Source organism: Paramormyrops kingsleyae, chromosome 12 (genome assembly GCF_048594095.1).
Source record: "Paramormyrops kingsleyae isolate MSU_618 chromosome 12, PKINGS_0.4, whole genome shotgun sequence".
NCBI lineage: Eukaryota > Metazoa > Chordata > Actinopteri > Osteoglossiformes > Mormyridae > Paramormyrops > Paramormyrops kingsleyae.
In genome coordinates this window covers 25,771,639-25,792,231 of record NC_132808.1, presented here as the reverse complement: position 1 = coordinate 25,792,231, position 20,593 = coordinate 25,771,639, and the positions used below count along the sequence as shown (strand labels likewise).

Here is a 20,593-nt window from a genome sequence, read left to right as displayed (position 1 = left end):
CCAGCAGAACATTTTTACAACCTTTTATGTCTAAATCTGAATAAAAAGTTCCATTACTTTGTGGAAACATTCTATTTTACATTTCACTTTCTGGATATTTCCTCAGAATGTATGCCACACATATAGAAGACCCTTTTAAACCTGTATAAGCACATTAAAGAGCTGAGTATATTGCATTCATATTTCAAGCAAATAATGAGTAAATTTGCAGGCTCAGCCTGCACAGGATCGTTACGCTCCAGGATCACGGCAACCTTGTTATACTTTGCAGCATGACTTTGTCAGGGAATTTAGAGGATTGTGGGCATTCATGTGAAAACGTTATCTTCTAGTATAGAAAATCATGAGATTCCTTGAGAAACATGCAAACATGTAATATCATGAGGACTTGATTTTGCTGTTGTGCCTGTGAGCAAGTTGCTTAGCCCTAATTACTCCAGGTAAATGTTCAGCTGTAAAATTCAAAAACATTCATTTCAATGTATAAGGTAAATAAGTCGTGGGAAGAGTAGCTGATGAGACATAAGAACAGTGGTTGACAGAAGGATGGAAAGACTAAAAAAGTTACTTCTAATCTGTTTAGTTAAAGATATTTTAAGCTGAACCAACTGTGTTAGACAAGAGTGAATTTTCTAAAAACACTGAATGAAATTTAATGCATGGATGAAGAATTAAAGGCCCCCTGTGTGCCGGTGTTAGCTCTGGCAGAACGTGGGCAGTAGCAGTAAGGGTGCAGTCAGGCTCAGCATATTTGCTTTGTCTGTTGAGTGATGTCAGGGTGAAATTCAGGGGACCTTGATTGTTTACCTGCAGATCTGAGTCGTGTACATTTTAATAGCTTGTGATCTGTGCGTGAGAATAATCGCCTGCGTGTTGTATGGATCATTGCTTAGGGGAAGTTAGATGAGGGCTATGCAGCCAACAGGGCGATGACCCTGTCACTGTGCATGTGACTTCAGAAGGCTCCTCAAACGGCTCCCAGGCAGCGTGACTGAGTGCAGGAGCCTCTTGCTTCAACAGAGCATCATGTACTGGAGAGATAGCACTGTTAAAATCTCTTATTGTTGCTGAGGGTTTGTTAAATGAAATGAGTGACATTGTTTATTGTGAGTGTGAGTTATGATGATCTGCCTGACAGTGCATAGTCATTTCACCACTGTAGCACTGTATTTTCACACATTCAGGGTTGTAACTTTGATTCCTCCCTCTAAAAGTAGTCATGCCCATCCCATGCTCATGGGGATATACTCCCAGAGTCCAAAAGCATGTGCTTTACATCAATCCTCCTAGTGTCTGTAAACTTGTAAAAGTCTGATCTTAAGCATTTATGCCAGGGGTGGGCAATCTTATCTAAGGGCCGCTGTGTGTGTGGGTTTTTGCTGCAACTCCCTAATTAGATTACTAATTAGAGGACTGATTGGCTGAAGAGTCCTCACACCTGGGTTGGAACAGCTGACCTACAGGTTATCCCAGAAACCTGCATACACACCAGCCCACCTCTGATTTATGCTAAATGTAAGTGAATAGGTGTGAGGTGAATAAATTAATACAAATAAACATGAAGCTAATACTTCTGTTGTTCCCCATGATGCTGGTTTCTTCATTATCAGCAGTTTTAAGAGTCATTGTGAACAGAGATTAAACACCCAGGCAAACGAATGAATGTCTGTCTGCTCATTTACCCCTCGGTGACTTTGGGGGGGGGGGGGGGGGGGTCAGGAATCCGTGTCTGCAGCATCGCCATGGTTACCTTGATGGTCACCACAGTCCCCAAACACCACTCTTTTTAAATACGCTCCTCTCCATCCATCCATCCATCCAAAAACTCCTTACAGATCCAGTCATATATCACACAAACCTATATACATTACTGCAGAGAGGGGATATTAAGAAACGGTAACGGTTTGTTCACGTTGTCATAGGTGTCTAATCGGCTGTTCGCATTGTTATACAGTGTTTCCCCTAAGTTTACAGCTTTGGGGGGGTGGGGGGGGGGCAGACGGACACCGACAGGATTCATGGTGTTCATGTGTTTCTTTTAATGACAGCAGTCAATATAACAACTGAACTATAAACATCAGAACATTTCATTTTATGACAATTATCCACAAAGTGCAGTTTTTGTCACTGCAGTGTATCTTTCTGGGCTTTAAAAAATGCAGATATTTTTGTCTGCTTTTGATGTGGTTGACGCAACATATTTTCCGACGCGTGCTCTCTGTCCGCTGGTGGGAGTGTGCTCACCTGTGTGTGCGCACGTGTCTGTCGGGGCGGAACTCCGCCATGCGCCATACAGAGAGCAGAGGAGGACTGTAAACGCGCGACCGTGTAGAGACAAACCTGACAAGCTGTTGCATAAATAAGATAAAAATAAGGCTAAAATAAAATAACAGAAGGCTATTTAGTTTGTTTAATAAAAGGACAATGTACTGTATAGACCTGTCGTATAGGAAAGGTGACCTTAAATAAGTTCTGTTGTGATCTGCCGCTATATAGAAAATTAAATTAAACAAAATTAACTTGACCTTCAAGGGGGGGTGGGAGGTGCCATTTTGGGGGGCGGAGCGCCCCCCTATTATTATGGTAGGGGAAACACTGGTTATATATCTCGGTAATGGGCCATCCACGCTGTTACATGTTTTGGTAATCGGCTGTTCACATAGTTATATATCTCGGTAATGAGCCATCCACGCTGTTACATGTTTTGGTAATCGGCTGTTCACATAGTTATATATCTCGGTAATGAGCCATCCACGCTGTTACATGTTTTGGTAATCGGCTGTTCACATAGTTATATATCTCGGTAATGGGCCATCCACGCTGTTACATGTTTTGGTAATCGGCTGTTCACTCTGTTATGTGTTGCAGTAATCAGCTGGTTACGCTGTTAAATGTCTCAGTAATCAGCTGTTCACTCAGTTATATGTCTCAGTAATCGCCTGTTCATTCTGTTTTATGTCTCGGCAATATATGTCTCGGTAATTGGCTGTTCACTCAGTTATATGTGTCGGTAATTGGCTGTTCACTCAGTTATATGTCTCGGTAATTGGCTGATCACTCAGTTATATGTCACGTTAATTGGCTGATCACTCAGTTATATGTCTCTTTAATTGGCTGTTCACTCAGTTATATGTCTCGTTTATGGGCTGATCACTCAGTTATATGTCTCAGTAATTGGCTGTTCACGCTGTTAGATGTCTTGGTAATCGGCTGTTCATTCTGATATATGTCTTGTTAATTGGCTGTTCATGCTTTTATACGTTATGTCTTGGTAATCGGCTGTTCACTCTTTTATAGGTCTTGGTACTTGGCTCTTAAGGCTGATGCATGTGACTTTAATCAGGTCCCATTTTGATTGTGTCTCTGTATGAACATGTCAGTAGTGTGGCTTTGAACATGGCTTTTTAAAATTATTTTAGAGAAATTGTGGTGTGCAGGCTCATGATATACTGTATATAGATCAGTGAGTATAGTTTTGACTATTAAAAGTGAAGTGCCCTGTTTGTTGATTTGCTCCTGCAGCGCTGTTTGCCACTGTGTGGATGTGCAGGTAATGCTGCTTCAGCTCTCTGCCTGGTGGGCGTGGTGCCTACTGCACTCACTGCATCCTGCTCCATCAATGAGGCACTCAGAAGGTCAGAGTTTCCCGCTCTGTGGTCATTTTCTGAAGGCCTAGTGTCGGTGTAAGAGTGTTCAGAGGATGAGAGCCTGACACGGGGCAGGCCGAGGGCAGCACTCGATCCCGAGCTGAAGCTGAAAGTCTTTCCCGCTCTCTTCAAGGGTGAATGTGTCAGCTTCATCTGAAAAGCAGATGAGCTCATTACTGCGGAATTGTCTTTTGTATTCTCTCACTGAAATCACCCAATTATTTCATTGCTGTCTGCACATTGTATATTTTAGTAATGCATTCTCAGAAGCCTGTAAAAGAATATGAAAATAAAGCCTGGTATAATTATCTGATCTGATAACTGAATCAGTCTGCATTGAATTTGCTCCCTACTCTTCACCATTATCCTGGCTGTCAGCACTGCCATAGTTTTATATATCTGAGCATATGCTGAGTAACCAGAATCTGGCAGGTACAATTCCTGGCCGTATTCTCTTTGAAAGGAACTTAAAGAGGTTAACTTATTGAGCTGCTTAAATGTGAACCTGCGATTATTGTTAACACTGCATGTCACTTCAACCTGTCTGGCAGCAATGGAATAGATTGTGTTGATTATTTGGATTGTTTATTGATTTGATTTTATGTTAATGGCCAGATACGGCCATGGATCACACTGTATAAAATAGCAACAGCATACAAACAGAACTGTTTGGGAATTAAAATGCTAATTAGGGCTGAACAGACTTTTTCCCATCAGCAGTTGTACTGCAAAGAGGCTGATGTAGGCAGACCTGTCCTGGATGACACTGTACTGTAGGGGACTGCAGTGTGAATCACAGGCCTTTGTGTTCTGCTAAAGGAAGACAGTTTGTTTTCATTCATAATTACACTAAAGTAACTAAAGGGCTATGACAATGACCTGAAAAGGATAAATAAACTCTCATTGATGTAACTCGTTTTTAAATTTTCTCTGCCACACAATTTATCTGCATGGCAGGAAAGCATCCTGTGTTTGAAAATATGTCACTGAATAGGAATTAAAACCTGTTGGCTGTTTTAAAGCCAAAAATATCTTATTTTCACATTAATGATACTGTCAGCTGTATTACTACCTCTGGTCTTTTAACTCACCACGTTCTGTCTGTGTTACCCTCTGATAGTCACTCACCACCTCCCATCTCTGCTACCCTCTGATAGTCACTCGCCACCTCCCACCTCTGTTACCCGCTGATAGTCACTCACCACCTCCCATCTCTGCTACCCTCTGATAGTCACTCGCCACCTCCCACCTCTGTTACCCGCTGATAGTCACTCACCACCTCCCATCTCTGCTACCCTCTGATAGTCACTCGCCACCTCCCATCTCTGCTACCCTCTGATAGTCACTCGCCACCTCCCACCTCTGTTACCCGCTGATAGTCACTCGCCACCTCCCATCTCTGCTACCCTCTGATAGTCACTCGCCACCTCCCATCTCTGCTACCCTCTGATAGTCACTCGCCACCTCCCATCTCTGCTACCCTCTGATAGTCACTCGCCACCTCCCACCTCTGTTACCCTCTGATAGTCACTCGCCACCTCCCATCTCTGCTACCCTCTGATAGTCACTCGCCACCTCCCATCTCTGCTACCCTCTGATAGTCACTCGCCACCTCCCATCTGTTTTATCTGCTAATAGTTACTTGCCGCCTCCTCCCATCTGTTACCTGCTGATAGTTACTTGCCTCCTCCCATGTTTGTTACTTTCTGATAGTCACCTGCTGCCTTCAGTCTCTGTTACCCACTGATAGTCACTTGATGCCTCCTGTCTCTGTTACCCGCTGATAGTCACCCGCTGAAAGTCACCCGGTGATAGTCAGCGCCACCTCCCATCTCTGTTACCCACTGATAGTCACTCGCTGTGTCTCATCTCTGTTACCCGCTGATAGTCACTCGCAACCTCTATCTGTTATATCCGCTGATAGTCACTCATCGTGTCCCATCTCTATTACCTGCTGACTGATAGTCACTCGCCACGCCCTCTTCACTTTCCCACGCCCTCTGTGTTACTCACTGATAATCACTCACTGCATCCCATTTGTTTTTTCCACTGATAGTCACTCGCCACGTCTTGTCTCTGTTTCGTGTTGATAGTCACTCATCACGTGCCCTTTGTGTTATTCGCTGATAGTTACTCGCTAAGATGGGGACTTTTATGTCAGCTCATTGAAGGTAGCGCTCTTTGCATTTTGCTACCCCATCCTGAGAACACAGACGCCCAGCCTTAATAGTCCTTCTTAAAACCTGAAACACCTGAAATTACTCAGGACACAGGGGCAGAGCCTTGTGTATTATGCTGAATTACTTTCATGAGGGATACTGTCCTCAGACCACTGATGCATAGAGATTCACATTAACAATCACGGAATGGACATTGATGGATGTCAGGGTTCTGGTAGATACAATGCTGTGGGAAATCAGACAAATCAATGATTCATTTAAAACCAGTGAGGTTATGTTTCACAAAAAAACTGATTTTGGCGTCAGTTATGTTCCTTGATCTCAGCAGTCTGCTCAGGAAAAGACATAAACATGGTGAGAGGTCCAGGCTCCATGCTCAGCAGAGACAGTCTGTCCCCTCTTTTGTGGCAGTTGGCTTTTTGTAGTGATATTTTATGCCCTCCAGAAATGACATGGAAACAAAGAAGCTTCTCCATTGTCTCTGTCCAGAACGAGCCCCTGATCCTCTCAGATAAATACTCTCATGCTGAGTTTCTGCTTCTAAATGCTTTTTCCCTGGATGATTTTGGGCCATTGTGGACCAAAGAACTCACAGCAGGACATGCTTACAAAAAAAACTAGCAGAGATGCATCATCAAGTAGCAGTTTCATGTTCATTAGCCTGTCTGGCTTGCTACAGTTTGGGGGACTGTCTCTGAATGACCTTGAATAATTTCATAGCTGTTTATAAAATGTAAACGCATGCGATGTTCTACTAGAGCTCAAAGCACAGCGGTACCCAAACATCACTTGAGCTGCATTTGTGTGGGTTTTCCCACAGATCACGAGTCCGACGTGACCTCTGCTGTTCTCTACCACTCTGTAGCCTGTCAATGATTCATAATTGTGATTTTTTACGTCTTACTCTGGGTGCTCACTTAAGAAAACCTGGCTGCGAGTTACCTGCAGTTTTTTCCTCAGAAACATTCACAAGCAGAATATAAACAACAAAACACAAAAACAGAAATGTTATCGGGTTTGTGCAGAAAACACACTTTGTTTTTTAAAGTCTGGGACAGACAAGCCCATTCAGAAGGAGATGTGAAAAGCTGTGCTATTGGCAGTGATGCAGGGTTTTGTTTAAGCGGTATCTGCAACATCAACAATTCCTCCATTGTGCTGCCTCCTCAAATCCCTGCTCAGCCATCAAATGACGATGCAAGTTGTCCATCCTGCACTTCTCTAATCATCTGAAGCTCTTATCAAAGACAATGTTCTAGAGTCTATCCAGCTGATATGTCCATGGATTTGCCGTCTGACCTGTGGTGAGTGCAAAACCCGTTTCAGTGCTTATAGGGACATGGTCACTGCTTTCTCTCGTACACAGATCATCTGCATAGTTTAAGTGTAACTTCAATCAAACAGCTTCAAGATTCAAGATTATTGTCATAGGGTATAGTAATAAGTATGAAATAAATGAGAATGGGGACAGTATGACATGTATCAGCAATAGGGTATAGTAATAAGCATGATATAAATGAGAATGGGGACAGTATGACATGTAGCAGCAATAGGGTATAGTAATAAGTATGATATAAATGAGAATGGGGACAGTATGACATGTATCAGCAATAGGGTATAGTAATAAGCATGATATAAATGAGAATGGGGACAGTATGACATGTAGCAGCAATAGGGTATAGTAATAAGTATGATATAAATGAGAATGGGGACAGTATGACATGTAGCAGCAATAGGGTATAGTAATAAGCATGATATAAATGAGAATGGGGACAGTATGACATGTAGCAGCAATAGGGTATAGTAATAAGCATGATATAAATGAGAATGGGGACAGTATGACATGTAGCAGCAATAGGGTATAGTAATAAGCATGATATAAATGAGAATGGGGACAGTATGACATGTAGCAGCAATAGGGTATAGTAATAAGTATGATATAAATGAGAATGGGGACAGTATGACATGTAGCAGCAATAGGGTATAGTAATAAGCATGATATAAATGAGAATGGGGACAGTATGACGTAGCAGCAATAGGGTATAGTAATAAGCATGATATAAATGAGAATGGGGACAGTATGACGTAGCAGCAATAGGGTATAGTAATAAGCATGATATAAATGAGAATGGGGACAGTATGACATGTAGCAGCAATAGGGTATAGTAATAAGTATGATATAAATGAGAATGGGGACAGTATGACATGTAGCAGCAATAGGGTATAGTAATAAGTATGATATAAATGAGAATGGGTACAGTATGACATGTATCAGCAATAGGGTATAGTAATAAGTATGATATAAATGAGAATGGGGACAGTATGACATGTATCAGCAATAGGGTATAGTAATAAGCATGATATAAATGAGAATGGGGACAGTATGACATGTAGCAGCATTAGGGTATAGTAATAAGTATGATATAAATGAGAATGGGGACAGTATGACATGTAGCAGCAATAGGGTATAGTAATAAGTATGATATAAATGAGAATGGGGACAGTATGACATGTATCAGCAATAGGGTATAGTAATAAGCATGATATAAATGAGAATGGGGACAGTATGACATGTAGCAGCAATAGGGTATAGTAATAAGTATGATATAAATGAGAATGGGGACAGTATGACATGTAGCAGCAATAGGGTATAGTAATAAGCATGATATAAATGAGAATGAGGACAGTATGACGTAGCAGCAATAGGGTATAGTAATAAGCATGATATAAATGAGAATGGGGACAGTATGACATGTAGCAGCAATAGGGTATAGTAATAAGTATGATATAAATGAGAATGGGGACAGTATGACATGTAGCAGCAATAGGGTATAGTAATAAGTATGATATAAATGAGAATGGGAACAGTATGACATGTATCAGCAATAGGGTATAGTAATAAGTATGATATAAATGAGAATGGGGACAGTATGACATGTATCAGCAATAGGGTATAGTAATAAGCATGATATAAATGAGAATGGGGACAGTATGACATGTAGCAGCATTAGGGTATAGTAATAAGTATGATATAAATGAGAATGGGGACAGTATGACATGTAGCAGCAATAGGGTATAGTAATAAGTATGATATAAATGAGAATGGGGACAGTATGACATGTAGCAGCAATAGGGTATAGTAATAAGTATGATATAAATGAGAATGGGAACAGTATGACATGTAGCAGCAATAGGGTATAGTAATAAGTATGATATAAATGAGAATGGGGACAGTATGACATGTATCAGCAATAGGGTATAGTAATAAGTATGATATAAATGAGAATGGGGACAGTATGACATGTACCAGCAATAGGGTATAGTAATAAGCATGATATAAATGAGAATGGGGACAGTATGACATGTACCAGCAATAGGGTATAGTAATAAGTATGATATAAATGAGAATGGGAACAGTATGACATGTAGCAGCAATAGGGTATAGTAATAAGTATGATATAAATGAGAATGGGGACAGTATGACATGTATCAGCAATAGGGTATAGTAATAAGTATGATATAAATGAGAATGGGGACAGTATGACATGTATCAGCAATAGGGTATAGTAATAAGCATGATATAAATGAGAATGGGGACAGTATGACATGTAGCAGCATTAGGGTATAGTAATAAGTATGATATAAATGAGAATGGGGACAGTATGACATGTAGCAGCAATAGGGTATAGTAATAAGTATGATATAAATGAGAATGGGGACAGTATGACATGTAGCAGCAATAGGGTATAGTAATAAGTATGATATAAATGAGAATGGGAATAGTATGACATGTAGCAGCAATAGGGTATAGTAATAAGTATGATATAAATGAGAATGGGGACAGTATGACATGTATCAGCAATAGGGTATAGTAATAAGTATGATATAAATGAGAATGGGGACAGTATGACATGTACCAGCAATAGGGTATAGTAATAAGCATGATATAAATGAGAATGGGGACAGTATGACATGTACCAGCAATAGGGTATAGTAATAAGTATGATATAAATGAGAATGGGAACAGTATGACATGTAGCAGCAATAGGGTATAGTAATAAGTATGATATAAATGAGAATGGGGACAGTATGACATGTAGCAGCAATAGGGTATAGTAATAAGTATGATATAAATGAGAATGGGGACAGTATGACATGTAGCAGCAATAGGGTATAGTAATAAGTATGATATAAATGAGAATGGGGACAGTATGACATGTAGCAGCAATAGGGTATAGTAATAAGTATGATATAAATGAGAATGGGGACAGTATGACATGTAACAGCAATAGGGTATAGTAATAAGTATGATATAAATGAGAATGGGGACAGTATGACATGTAACAGCAATAGGGTATAGTAATAAGCATGATATAAATGAGAATGGGGACAGTATGACATGTACCAGCAATAGGGTATAGTAATAAGTATGATATAAATGAGAATGGGGACAGTATGACATGTAGCAGCAATAGGGTATAGTAATAAGTATGATATAAATGAGAATGGGAACAGTATGACATGTAGCAGCAATAGGGTATAGTAATAAGTATGATATAAATGAGAATGGGGACAGTATGACATGTAGCAGCAATAGGGTATAGTAATAAGTATGATATAAATGAGAATGGGGACAGTATGACATGTAGCAGCAATAGGGTATAGTAATAAGTATGATATAAATGAGAATGGGAACAGTATGACATGTAGCAGCAATAGGGTATAGTAATAATAAAAGTGATATAAAGGGGGCAGCGTGTGGCTCAGTGGGCTAAGCCGTGTGCCTGTAATCACAAGGTCACCAGTTTAAGCCCAGCCTCAGCACGTCTGCAGGTCCTTGAGCAAGACCCTCAACCCCCAGCGGGTAACAGAGATGAGACACAGCAAGTGACTGTGGGGTTGCCCATGTTGGTGATGATGGAGAAAGAGGTTTTCCCACCAATGCGCATGTGCTGGGACCTGCCAGTGAGGAAGCCCAGAATCCAGTTACATGCCAGGATGGGATGGTCACATTGAGGGCTGATCTGTACTTCACAAGCATAACAGTTTTGATTGTCCATGTGAGCCAGGTTGGTGTGGAGTGCCACTCTGTGTGTGTCAGCAGGGTCACAGAGAGCCGCGTGTGCTTATAGATTAGCGAAACAGGCTGAAACAGGCTAAGTGACTGTGGGCTAGCAGCAGTGAGCCCTGTGCAGGTCAGTATGCTTTAGACATGAGCCTAATCTATCTGATACTATCTAATATTACATTTAATCTTTTTAGCCTTTGATGTGTATCTAGCAGTTATTCATATCATGTGGGTGTTCATCCCTCATTTTATGTGCTGCATTTTAATACTGTGACGAGCACCAGAAGCCTTCAGAGATTTTTTCCTCTTTTTGCCCATCTGACTGTATCAAGTTACTTATCCTTGTTACACTTATATTCCTTGGGTTTTGACAGATGGTATTACATAGAGTTACTCTAGTTTTATATTTATGGAAGGGCTGACTATATATATTGTCACACCCTGCTCGTCCGATCCTCCTGTGTGCCACGCTCCCTCGTTAATCTCGTGTAAAATCCCTATGTTTCCAGCTGTTTTCAATCCTGTGTAATTGAGTCTGTTTTTAAATCCGCGTTCGAGTATCTTTCCTCAGTCCTGTCATTGAAGTCATTGCCGTTACAGTCTGCTTTTCCCTCGTGTTTCAGTGTCACTCTCCGAATAATCCCCTCGTTCCTGATTCTCCGTCTCCCTGTTCCTGATTCCCCGGTCCGTGCTCATCTTCAGTCGTGCATGTGTGTGTGTGTGTGTGTGTGTGTATATATATATATATATATATAAAATTGGAATTCTATATTTAAATATACTGCAGGTACATTTCTTTATGTATAAAATAAAGGAAGACCACATTGAATGTGTTATGAAAGGGGTTTTGATATGTGGGTTTTGAACACACGAGGCACTGAACAGCTTGGGCCCAAAATGCTGGTGCGTCAGTCACCACAGCTGGTGAATTATTTAATGTGTCAAGGGGATCGGTCTCAATAATGATGGCGGCTTATGGGAAGCAGACAAACTGCCCTGGCAAACAAGGACAGACGGTCACAAGAGCCCAAGCTGAAAGAGAAGGAGAGTCAGAGCGGGACTCGATTCATCAGAATGGTATTGAAGAGGGCAGTCTGTTAAGTACAGGCGGTGGGCATGTCCGTCTGCTCACTGTGCTGAATCAGGTATGCACATGCTATCAGCACACTGAACGCGGTTAGCTGGTTCCCGTTATTTAGTGGAAAGTGTTTCATAATCACCTATGGCCTCTTTTCTTCTTAGAGTAGTGTTGGTTTCTTAACTACAGATGTTTGCATGCCCGGTGTGGCTCACTGCCATTAGTACCTTTAGGCCATTATGAAGCCAGAATAGGTTCTTCAACAATGGAGTTATTTGAATGGTGATTTGGGGCAGAGATGATCACATGATTCTCCAACAGTGCCTGAGGAGAAACTTTTCAGCCGGACTGTTAATGCAAAGCACTTTCCCGCCCTTGCTGATGTCTGTCCATGCTGTGTGCACTGCCCACTCTGCTTATGAAGACCTGTGCATGTACTGGTATTCATCTACCTCCTTGTGTGACGCAGACCGATATACCATCAAGTCTGATTTTAGGGGCTGCATTGATGTGATAGGCAGAGGAAACCCCCAGTCCCCCCCCCCCAAGGGCATTCACTGATCCTGCAGGGAAGTGTCCATCACTGGTGTCCATTGCCGGATATCCTTTGGGGGAATGACTGCATGTTTTTCCAGTTTTTGCATCTTATGCTGCACCTTCAGTTTAAGTAAATTGACTTTTGCATGAAACCAGCTAACTCCAAATGTGACTGCCGCAACACTCTCGAAGCGGACAGCACGGGGTTAACAGTGCAGGAGGGATTATCTTCCTTTAGCCTATAAGGCTCGTCTCTCTTGCCCGTGCTCCATCGCTGATCTCTAAGGATAATGAAACAGTCCAGTGTTTGGGGGGGGGGGGGGGGGCTGGTTTTCGCGTGGCCGATGTCTGCAGCGTCCGTGGGAGCTGCTGTCTGACCCAGCTGCTCTCACCTCTTTCTGCATGCCTGCCAGTCCCCTAGATGCCCTTATTACTGTTACCCAGACATGCTGGCAGCTCCTGTGATGCCAGGGGAGGCCTGTTCATTATAATCATATAGTGCTGCTGACACTGGAATTACTTGGATCTCCAGACATTACTCTACATCTATCCTGCACCAGTATGGAAGCTGCAGCTGACAGTATAGCTGACACTGGGGTCTAATTGGAGCACAACTATCATCACATTTTTAATGTGCAAATAATGATTGGTGCCTCTTTACAATAATGCTCCATTTTGTCGTCTATAAATGGTAGTACCTTTTTAATTAAAATAAAACTTTATTGTCTATTAATGATTTACAAAGTGTTATAACCTAATTAATAAACTGGTTATAAACCATTCATAAACCTTTTATAAGTGTAGTCTTACAGTATAGTGGTACCGAAAGATTTACCAGGACTGTTATCATTAGAGTCAAGCCCAAGGAACAAAGGGACCTGATTGGGTTAAAAAAAAAACCGAGGCAGCTCTAGTTGAGTCAGGCCTACTTTCTGGGCTTGTGTGGCCAATCCAGTTAGCTAGTCTGTGGGCTGTAGAGGGAGTGAGCGTCACTGGCAGTGTGTGATCAGTGAAACACCACTAGCATGGATAAAGTAGCTGCTACAACTGCTACAGGGAACAGAATATGACGGAATCCTGCTCGCAGTGATCACTAGGTGGTTCAGTGTAAATGTAAAATAACCTGGGTTACGTGCAGGAAGAATGGGCAAAAAACCAACCCTGTGCTGTCTTCAGGAGAGGTTTCATTTCTGTGCTGCAGCACATCAAAACCTATTGGATGGTTTCTTACCTGGTTACTTTTTATGGGATTCAGGCAGTATTCCTTTTTAGATGAAAGAATCACATCTTTGGAACCTTGGCAATGAGAAGAGGAGCAATTTAGGCGACAGAATGTGCAGAGAACTGTAAGATGGGCTTGTGGAAATGCCTGGAGTCTGGCAAATGGGATGTGGAAATGTCTGGCAAATGGGATGTGGAAATGTCTGGCAAATGGGATGTGGAAGAGCCTGGCAAATGGGATGTGGAAGTGCCTGGTGTCTGGTAAATGGGATGTGGAAGTACCTGGTGTCTGGCAAATGGGATGTGGAAGTGCCTGGTGTCTGGCAAATGGGATGTGGAAGTGGCTGGTGTCTGGCAAATGGGATGTGGAAGTGGCTGGTGTCTGGCAAATGGGATGTGGAAGTGCCTGTTGTCTGGCAAATGGGATGTTGAAATGCCTGGTGTCTGACAAATGGGATGTGGAAGTGCCTGGTGTCTGGCAAATGGGATGTTGAAATGCCTGGTGTCTGGCAAATGGGATGTGGAAGTGTCTGGTGTCTGGCAAATGGGATGTGGAAGTGCCTGGTGTCTTGCAAATGGGATGTAGAAGTGCCTGGTGTCTGGCAAATGGGATGTGGAAGTGCCTGGTGTCTGGCAAATGGGATGTGGAAGTGCCTGGTGTCTGGCAAATGGGATGTGGAAGTACCTGGTGTCTGGCAAATGGGATGTGGAAATGCCTGGTGTCTGGCAAATGGGATGTGGAAATGCCTGGTGTCTGCTTTACAAACTGCAGCTTCATAGTTCAGCATAAACGCTGTAATGTAACACAATGAACAGAATGCTAATGAGATGTTTAAGGAGATTTTTGGGCTCTACATGCTTACACTTGTCAGAAGGACAACCCAGACTGCGCCGACAGTACTTGCTTGCTTAGACGCTGAATGCCCTGTTGTCTCCGGGGATTACACAGCTCTGGTGTGGACCAAACAGGACTGAATTACTGATGTAATCTTCATGTCAACACGATCAGATATAACCTGTTTGTGATGCTGGAGTAAAGCGCTCAATGTGATGTGATTTATTTAGGTAATTCAGCCTCATGAACACCCTAATAAGATTCTGCAGTGCAGTCAGGGAGCTGCAGGCTGCAGGATTAGCTAAATAGCCCATTTAATCACAGGCTCGTATTCGGGTGTCTGGTTTCATTATCATTACCTTGGATATTTTTGCAAGGCCCTGAAGGCAATAAGACATGCATGGAACTTGTCTCCAGGAGGCAGTAAAATGAGCCAAATGGTGTGAATGCGGGTGTCCATGGAGAGGAGGGAGGGACTGGGGAAACTCGCACTCTCCACCATGGTAACTCATGTCCTGAGCGCTTTCCCATGATACCTTGTTGTGGTCTCACTCCCTTACACTCTCTCTCCCTCTCTTCCTGTCATACTTCATGCTTCTCTTTCCTCACTTCTGTCCTCTCCTCTTTCACTCTCCCCCTTGTTCTCTCCCTTCCCTCTCTCCTCTCTTGTGCCATCTCTTTCTCCAACATATTTAGCCCTTGCCTAATTTACGTTCTCTAAATTTACGTACCTCAGTGGGTAGCACTGCTAAGGGCAGCTGGGTGCCTCATGGGTAGCACTGCTAAGGGCAGCTGGGTGCCTCATGGGTAGCACTGCTAAGGGCAGCTGGGTGCCTCATGGGTAGCACTGCTAAGGGCAGCTGGGTGCCTCATGGGTAGCACTGCTAAGGGCAGCTGGGTGCCTCATGGGTAGCACTGCTAAGGGCAGCCGGGTGCCTCAGTGGGTAGCACTGCTAAGGGCAGCTGGGTGCCTCAGTGGGTAGCACTGCTAAGGGCAGCTGGGTGCCTCAGTGGGTAGCACTGCTAAGGGCAGCTGGGTGCCTCATGGGTAGCACTGCTAAGGGCAGCTGGGTGCCTCATGGGTAGCACTGCTAAGGGCAGCTGGGTGCCTCATGGGTAGCACTGCTAAGGGCAGCTGGGTGCCTCAGTGGGTAGCACTGCTAAGGGCAGCTGGGTGCCTCATGGGTAGCACTGCTAAGGGCAGCTGGGTGCCTCAGTGGGTAGCACTGCTAAGGGCAGCCGGGTGCCTCAGTGGGTAGCACTGCTAAGGGCAGCTGGGTGCCTCATAGGTAGCACTGCTAAGGGCAGCCGGGTGCCTCAGTGGGTAGCAGTCTTGCTTCATACCCCCAGGGCTCTGTTACCCCTTTCAGAGTGTCCCCTATCCTATGCCATGTGGTGGACTGACATCCCATCCTGGGTGTTCCCCAGCTCTGTGCCCTGCAGTGCAGTGCCATCCCGTCCAGGGTGTTCCCCAGCCCTGTGCCGTGCCGTGCAGTGCCATCCCGTCCAGGGTGTTCCCCAGCCCTATGCCGTGCCGTGCAGTGCCATCCCGTCCAGGGTGTTCCCCAGCCCTGTGCCGTGCAGTGCAGTGCCATCCCGTCCAGGGTGTTCCCCAGCCCTATGCCGTGCAGTGCAGTGCTATCCGGTCCAGGGTGTTCCCCAGCCCTGTGCCGTGCCGTGCAGTGCCATCCCGTCCAGGGTGTTCCCCAGCCCTATGCCCTGCAGTGCAGTGGCATCCCATTCAGGGTGTCCCCTATCCTATGCCTTGTGATGGTCTGGCATCCTGTCCAGGGTGTCCCCTGGCCCATGACCTCTGGTGTTCCCTCCAGCATGTTCCCATGATGCGTGGGACAGCCTTCAGCCCTCTGTGATCCTGAACTGGATGAGTAACTGGAGGATGACTGGACAAATGTTTTTTTTTTTTTGTAGCAATTTTGAGCTTTAATTTTTTATTTTTCAGTACAGCAATGACCTTCCTGTTTGCTGTTGATTCAAAGGCATTGATTTTTAATTAGCGTCACATTCCCCTCTCCTTTATCGTTGTGACTCCATGCATGCATCCACTGCAATTAAGACGAGACGCATTCATGTACAGATAATCCTGACACGTTTCATAAGTAAAAGAAGCATGCAAACCTTATTTTGAGTCATGTGCAATGCTGATAAGCTTGTTTTTAAAATACCTTTCAAGAGTGTTTTGAAATTATATATGATTTCTGTATGAGAACACCACCGTGTTGCCAAAGCAGGAGATCAGGGTTCCAGTTCTCATATTACGAGAACATTTTCTGCTACTTTTTGTTCTAGACACCCCTGTGAGCTGCATCTACACTGCAGCTGCTGAGTGCTTATGCTTGTTGTGAACTTAAAGGACACTCAGCGACGACTCTGTTTAGGGATCAGGTGCTGGTCGCAGAATCACTGATGGATGCTCAGTGACGGCCAGGGACCAGATGCTGGTCGCAGATTCACTGATGGATGCTCAATGACGGCCAGGGATCAGGTGCTGGTCGCAGATTCACTGATGGATGCTCAGTGACGGCCAGGGATCAGGTGCTGGTCGCAGAATCACTGATGGATACTCAGTGATGGCCAGGGATCAGGTGCTGGTCGCAGATTCACTGATAGATGCTCAGTGACGGCCAGGGACCAGATGCTGGTCGCAGATTCACTGATGGATGCTCAGTGACGGCCAGGGATCAGGTGCTGGTCGCAGATTCACTGATGGATGCTCAGTGACGGCCAGGGACCAGGTGCTGGTCGCAGATTCACTGATGGATGCTCAGTGACGGCCAGGGACGAAATGCTGGTCGCAGATTCACTGATGGATGCTCAGTGACGGCCAGGGACCAGATGCTGGTCGCAGATTCACTGATGGATGCTCAGTGACGGCCAGGGATCAGGTGCTGGTCGCAGATTCACTGATGGATGCTCAGTGATGGCCAGGGACCAGGTGCTGGTCGCAGATTCACTGATGGATGCTCAGTGACGACCAGGGATCAGTTGCTGGTCGCAGATTCACTGATGGATGCTCAGTGACTGCCAGGGATCAGTTGCTGGTCGCAGATTCACTGATGGATCCCTGGTGCTTTCCTGCTCTCCTCCACTCATGTGGCTGTGAAATACCTTGGATCAGACCATCATCCACACCAAGCTGTGTAGAGACTGAACTGAGGAATACTGATTAACTTCAATCTCCATGCATTATTTCACTAGAGACCATAAGCCAGAAGATTTAGTTGCATCATAGTTTCTATTTTCTCTGATAATACAGCCCCAAAATCATATTTTCATAGTAGTAATTAATATTTTAAGGAATCACAACCGTCACAAGTGATTACACCAGTGCTATTGCAATATTACACCAGTATTATAGCAATGTTACACCAGTGTTATACCAATGTTACATCAGATTTATACCAATGTTGCACCAGAGTTACAGCAATGTTACACCAGTGTTATACCAATATTACATCAGTGTTACACAAATGTCATTAGTAATATTATTCTGCAGGATTCATGTACAGACTATCAGGGATAAACCAGCTGTTAGATTTAGTTTACTAGGCATCTGAGTCTATTTCCTTCAATTACCTGGTCTATGCAGTTGATGCATCACATCTTTATCCTTTGTTTTCACAAACACTATATTTTTCTCTCCTGGAATACGAGAAGACAGAAAGAGCAGGAACGGTCCAGCTTGCGTGGTTTTCCCAGTATGTTTCAGTATTAATTAAGTTAACATGAACAAACATTGTAGAGCTGTTGTTCTTTTTTTCAAGGAAAATTCTAGAATTCGAGCGCAATAGTAAAAGCATGTCTGAATGAGCATGTCCTTCACGGATCTTGGGACTCAGGTACTGGACCCCTCTCCTTTCATTGAGGAAAATTGCCGTCTCTGTGGAACTCTAGATAAAAAGGCCACTTTCACAGTGTGAAGCCCCCAGCCTTGCAGACTGCATGGCACTGCATTACATTCCATTATGCTTGCCATCTAAATGTAAACTTGCATTGAAATAGACATAAGATAACTGAATACCTATTAATTCAGTTGTAGAAAGACCATGTACATTTCAAACTGTCCTCTGTAGCATGTTGACATTGACTCTTTCAGGGACATGCACAGTATGTTAGCCTGTTTGCACACTGAGTCTGTCAGGGACATGCACAGTATGTTAGCCTGTTTGCACACTGAGTCTGTCAGGGACATGCACAGTATGTTAGCTTGTTTGCACACTGAGTCTTTCAGGGACATTCAATATGTTAGCCTGTTTACACACTGAGTCTGTCAGGGACATGCACAGTATGTTAGCCTGTTTGCACACTGAGTCTTTCAGGGACATGCACAGTATGTTAGCCTGTTTGCACACTGAGTCTGTCAGGGACATGCACAGTATGTTAGCCTGTTTGCACACTGAGTCTTTCTGGGACATTCAGTATGTTAGCCTGTTTGCACACTGAGTCTTTCAGGGACATGCACAGTATGTTAGCCTGTTTGCACACTGAGTCTTTCAGGGACATGCACAGTATGTTAGCTTGTTTGCACACTGAGTCTTTCAGGGACATGCACAGTATGTTAGCCTGTTTGCACACTGAGTCTTTCAGGGACATGCACAGTATGTTAGCTTGTTTGCACACTGAGTCTTTCAGGGACATTCAATATGTTAGCCTGTTTGCACACTGAGTCTTTCAGGGACATGCACAGTATGTTAGCCTGTTTGCACAATGAGTCACAATAACAGCAGCAGATAACGACTGCAGGTTTCCGATGGTGGCAAAGACCAGGTGGCCGCCGTGACAGTCCTGTTGGTCCTCTTATGTTTGAACCTATGTTTAATTAACAAGGTCAATGCAGCTACAACCCCTGTCAGATTAGAGAAATGCAATACGTTTGGATTTGGGAGGAAGTAATCAAATTTTAAGGCAAAAAATGATCAATATGAATAACGTAAATATGGGAGAAATGGTTACCGGTTTCACGGTAAATTTCATGACTGTTAGTATTACCATTTCAAATTTGAATTACAGTTAACACCACAGTTGATTATCGTGCTTTGAAAAAAAAAAAAAAAAGTAGCAGACTTTGAGTAGCAGACTTTGAGAAATGAGGACACTTGTTTTCAAAGAGAAACAATGCCTTTTTTTTAAACCCTTAAAAGAACTCATACAGGAATCAAATAACCACCGAACACATATAACCGGCAAACACAGGGAGGTCTGAGGCTGGACTGTAAGGCACACGCACGATGGGTAATTTACACAATAACTAGACACACACGAGGAGCAGACAGGGTTCACGAAAGACACAGGCAAGGGGAAGACAACAACACAAGAAGACACACATCCTTCTCACAAGAAGTATTAAGAATAACACAAACAAGGGCTATTTCATATTTTCCCAGCATGCTTCTGAGCTGTTACTGGGATCTGTCATATGTGGAGCCACCTTGTCGGTGGTACGTTACGTCAAATACTGTGCAACGATAACCAAAGGTAGTAACTGGCTGCCAGACCAGGTGCGCAACAGCATCATGCAACGTGGGTTTGTTTTGTGCTGAAAACATGGTGGAAGACACTGACAGCACTTAGGGAAGCATCATCTAGATGACTGTGTCAGAGGTGTGGATATCTTCGTTACTAACACTCTCTACTTTATAGCGAATGCAAGATAAGTTAACTTTTACCTCAACGCATTATGAGGGGATTTGGAATGGGAGAGAATGTCATGGTTTGTCTGTCCAGCTTGGTCATCGCTTGTCAATAATATAAACTGAATCTTTTAGTATCTAATCTTGTCAAAACATTTTGTTTGTTGCCCTTGGTTAGTGGTGTAGTGGAGCTGGTAATATTTGCTTATGTGCTATTGAGAATGAATTCCTTGCATTATTTGCATATTCTTGAAATGGAACACTCTTTAAAGCAGTATATTTCCTTTATCTGTATGGATTTTCCTACAATGCAGCATTAATGCCACATTGAGAAAAACAATTCAAGAATGAAGTCGTAATTTTGGGCAACATTAGAATA

The 20,593-nt window shown here is 43.5% G+C and overlaps 1 protein-coding gene across 3 annotated transcripts in view; it reads left to right on the top strand.

The window, feature by feature from the left end:
• The window catches only part of LOC111859271 (catenin alpha-2-like), a 141,232-nt gene that overhangs the window by 60,473 nt on the left and 60,166 nt on the right, over nt 1-20,593 (top strand). The window contains exon 1 of one of the 3 annotated variants that reach the window (XM_023841798.2): nt 7,018-7,131. The exons of the other annotated variants lie outside the window; for them this stretch is intronic. The gene's annotated coding sequence lies outside the window, so the exon portion shown is untranslated. Of the gene's footprint in view, nt 1-7,017; nt 7,132-20,593 lie in introns of those variants that run through there. 3 annotated transcript variants of the gene reach the window in all.